This window comes from Apteryx mantelli, chromosome 1, assembly GCF_036417845.1.
Source record: "Apteryx mantelli isolate bAptMan1 chromosome 1, bAptMan1.hap1, whole genome shotgun sequence".
NCBI classification, from domain to species: domain Eukaryota; kingdom Metazoa; phylum Chordata; class Aves; order Apterygiformes; family Apterygidae; genus Apteryx; species Apteryx mantelli.
The window spans coordinates 139,836,814-139,841,631 of NC_089978.1; positions in this window are offsets into that span (position 1 = coordinate 139,836,814).

A 4,818-nucleotide genomic window follows, 5' to 3' on the forward strand; every position below is an offset into this window, starting at 1 on the left:
ACAAGGATCCTAAGAACAAAAAAAGTTAAAAAAACAACGCTACATATCATTAAGATGCTTCCAAAAGGTTAGAAACACATTATGGAAACAAAACTTTTGTAGTTGGGAATAAGTAGTCTGGCAAGGAGAGAGATAGAAATGTTTTTAATTGGCTTTGCTTTTACTCCATCATCAGAAGTGTTAATTCCTGGGAATCCAGAACATACAGCATTGGTTTTAGTATCCAGAAATACCCCAAATAAATTTTGAAAAATCCTAGCAAAAGCTAATTTTGCAAACATTTCTAAACAACTGTTCTTTTTGCCAATTAACATAGGAAATTTCTAGTTCAGTTACAATTTTAAAGAAATCTTTGGGCTTAGGCTTTCTCCCAACTGACATGCTATATGCAAAGGATACTCTGGTTACTGCTTGCTCCTGGCAGATGTCTCTTACAGACTGAAATCCCAAGGAGGTCATAGGAGGCTGGTTGTGCAGCTCTCTGACTCTTGGAGTCATCTGATTTCTGCATTTGTGATTCTGAACGCTGCAAGAGGAATGCAAAATGCTGTTTTTACCCCAAATTATTTTTGCGATCTCAGATACATGAGGCCTTCAAAGATCTGTGACTACACAGCTGAGAAGGTAGTGAACTGCGCTGCAGGAGCAGGGATGAGACATCTGGGGAAGAGCAGGGGAACAGGAGCTAAATACGAATGTCTTGGAAGCCTAGTGGAGGCAGGAGGCTGTTAGGATGTCTCTGCAGCTGTCAACTTGGATCCAGTTCTTAAGCCCTGTCTTGACTGTTGCCTCTCCTGAATAAAACACTAATTGTCTGACAGCTTTGTTCTAATGTGCCCTTTTTTTTTCCCCGGGGCTTCATTCAGAGCTCAAGCTGTATGGCTGTAATTCTTGAATTGACCTCTGTAAATTCATAGTCTTGATACTTAAATAACTATCATTTCCTCTCATTTCTCTTGTAGGACTGTGGACCCTACAGAAGTTTTCAAATCAAATTCTCCCTGCAGACTGACTGGGAGAATGACCGCCAAACTTGGCCTGCTGGGATGGGGAGAGATCTTAACACTGGTGTATGGAAGAGGTCAGTGGGGATTTGTGCTCATAGGCCCATGTTTAAGTTAGCAAATGGGAATTTGCCGCATGTCATGTTTGGCCGTCCTGTCTGCATGGTGACAGGGGAGGGGCAGGGCAGACAGCTGTGCAGAGGATAACTGCTTGAATAGACCCAGCTAAATCCTCCTGCAAACATGAATCAGAGCTCCAATTCTGTGTCTTGATGAAGCAAATTGTTTCCCACCCCATTACAAACACACATGTCTTTCTCCTTCCCATATTCATAAACAGATAATTGCAGGGTTGGAGTCTCTAACAGCCTTGCTCTTTACCTGGACCTCACACACTGAGGGTTTCTGTCCTTCAGGAGTGAGGAAAGGCCTAAACAGAGAGGATCAGTGACAGTGGCCAATTTTCTCCCTTTCTCCTCCCCCAACATCCTTTCAGAAGCCCAGGAGAAGGCTACTGCACTCTTTTCAACTTCTGTTCATTACCAAGGCAAGAGCAGAGTCTTCCTCTGTATTTGTCTCATATATATGGGTAGTCATGGCAATAGCTAAGTTAGCTGTGTGTGTATGACACACAAAGTCCTCTGTGGAAGGGATGCTGCCAGCAAATAAATCAATATGCTCTCAGAACAACTAGGAAACTTCATCCCTCACTTCTGCTCTCTTTCAGTTCAGGTAAGCCAGATATCCTGTGGTCATTTCTTCGAGCTTTCTGATCAACTGTGAGCAGTAGAAATAAATTACTGTAAGCCAAACGTGGGATACGGACATAGTCACACCACTCCAGGCAGTCTTGTTCTGGCCCAGAGCTGCTCCAACAGTGAGCTATAGGTAGGACCTCAGCAAAATCCAGGATGGAGGTTGAAGGTGAAAGGGGGAACGTACTGCTTTCAAGGGACTTGCCAAATAGCCCTCTGGATCAACCTGGGAAGGAGGAACTTGGTGTGCAGGAGCTGCAAATGAAAAAGCACAGGCATGCAGCATGCATGCATGCAGGCTTTTCCCATGCATGCAGCTGTAGCCCCTTAGCGTAAGCATCAAAAGTAAGAAAATGGAAACAGAAGTCTTCCCCCAAGCCCAAAACAGCAGTGTTGCCCCTGCTCAGCTCCATCTTGCCCGTTCCTGCTCATTCAGAAACCACTGCGCTGGGAAGCTATTTCCTCCTAGCTGAGATTCTCATGTCCATCTAAGTGTTGTTGCCTGCGATGTAGGTCAGTACTACTTATGACTCAGATCAACCCTTTGCTTTCCTTTTCCTGTTGGCTAGACACAAAATCCAACCCACAAACAAACTAATCTTTGTCCCATGCACACAGAAGGATGATTCCCAGCTAATTAAGAAACTGCACACAAAAGTCTCTGGCTTGTATTAAGAGAATCTTGAGTGGCGGTAAAATCATGACTTCAAAGTTCAGAAATTCAGGATTCTCCCTACAACCTGGATAAGGGGTTTGGGTTTTCTGTTTTGGCTTTTTTTGGTGCATATAATTATGCATAATAACGTAGCTTTTGATTACGTAAACAATTCTTATTTTTTTCCTGAGGTTAGTTTTTGCAGAGGAGGACTAACAAAACTAAAAAATGCCTTCCTTCACATTCAGTCTCCTCGCATAACACTTCCTAGAAGTGGAGTTCTCTAGGTTTTTATAGGTTTTTATATTTTATAATAGTGCCCCCTATTGGGAAGCCGTTTATGACTCTCTTTGGTTGCATTCAGTTGAGATAAAATCGACACAAATATCTTACTTTCATACATGTTCCTATGTGCCAGTGAAGTCTGTATAGCATCACACCAACAGGTTTAAAAATCAACTTACCTTTTCCTCCCTGGCCAAGTTTTTCTTTAGGTTTGGGGAAGGTAATTCATTCACAAATTAGCACTGTTTAAATTTACAAGCAGTAGCACTACTTTCTGTGAGAGTGTTCAAGAATGGTCTACCATTTTATTTCATTTTATTCATTTCATTTCATTTCATTTTCATTTTTTTAAAATAAAATCTCAGTGATAGCAGCCACAGAGGAAACTGAGAGCCTCTGGTTCAGCCCAATGCATACAAGTCAAGTTGACTTAAGTCAGCAGGGAGATGCATGGGGCACAGACTGCCTGCTCAGTCTGTCTGTGGAGAGGGGGATCAGCTTTAGCCTAAAAAACCTGTCCTTAGTCTTTGCCTGCCCAAAGAGGTATTATGTACAGGATGCAAGTTCTAGAGTACCCTCTCCCTGTAGCAGCAGTTATTTCTCCCATTCCTGACAATAACAAGAGAAACCCTTCTCTCCTGGGCTTTGCCTGGTCCCTCTTCTTCCCCTGCCCTACAGAAGCAGGGCCATGTCCTTGGCTTTTTACCTCCCACCCTATCCTGTCATCCTCAACATCCAGTCCTAATCGTGCATCAGTGAACCCTCACCCTACTCCAAAAATTGAGATGAGATTGATGCTGTAGTTCCCCAGAATGCCTGCAATGTGTTGCCCCAAGATAACTTTCTTGGCAGGGTCTACATTGAGAGGACAGCCTTGGTCACATCAGTGGGACCAAATCTTTACTCTAACCCAACTGTCACCTGGTTGCTGATCCTTAATATCCATGACCTTGTTAGGCCTTGAAAATGAATACTCTTCTGGCCTATGATAGCCCAAGGCCAAACCCAACTAGGCCAACTATGCTGACTTTCCTGAAGACCCCAAACTTGACATTAATCCTATAGTAGTCCACAAATTTAGTAATAGAGAAGTGTCTGCATGTTCCTGAAATCACCTACACAGCATTGGCCCAATGTAGTGCTGCCTCTAAACCTAACAGGGACAACTGATTAGAAGCCAGTTCAGGCCACAAGTCATCTCCTTCAGGATCAGCTCCTAACACAAATCCCAGTCCACAAATCTCGTCCAGCTCAGACTCCTAATGCCAGTCAGCCCCTTAAAATGAGTAAGATGTGTTGGTCCACGGTACTACCAGTCCTAAAACTCCCAGGACAGGTGTTTTGACACCCAGTCCTAAGTATATATATGTGGGGAGTGGGGGTGGGGGTGGTGTTCCTTTAGTTGTGCTAAATAAATACATTATTGTGGGCCACTGTAGTTCCAGTACTAAAGCTACCAAAGGCAATGCTATGACACCCCTTACTAGATATACTACATCTCCTCCTTTGTGCCCTTTCTTCTAATCCTATCCCTAGCCCAGAGTTTTTTACAGGGAGAGGATCCCCCATGCCCCTCACCCACATCCCTCAATCGTGAAAAATGAAACCTTTCCTGTATGATGGGTTGTAAACATTAATATTTGGTGATTGGCCAGAGCTGAGCTCTCAGATGTGAACTTCCAGAGAATTAAGACCATCCACATAGTGGTGGGGAGGTATTATTTGTCTGGCGCTATGGTGCTATTGTTGGAGGGGCACACTGGAGCAGGATTTTTTTGTATAAGGAAAGGCACAGTTTTCATGAAGTAAACTTTTGTCATTAACTCACATAAAGGGCCTTTTTGTGGTTCACACTCTGTGGTATTTTTAGTTTTCTTTGTATTTAATTAAGAATGGGGCAAGAATAATACTGCAAGTAAAACATAAAAGAAGAATGATTCTGTGAAAAGAGTTTTTTTCCTAACTTTGGAAAAAAAACAGTACATTAGACTAGGGCCTTAGATTGTAATCTAGCTGAGGTAGGACCACATCTTTGTCCTATGCTTGCAGTGCATTTATCACAGGGAGAATTTCCTCTGTCTTTTCTGAAATTATCACATCCCCTGGGATGGGTGAGTTG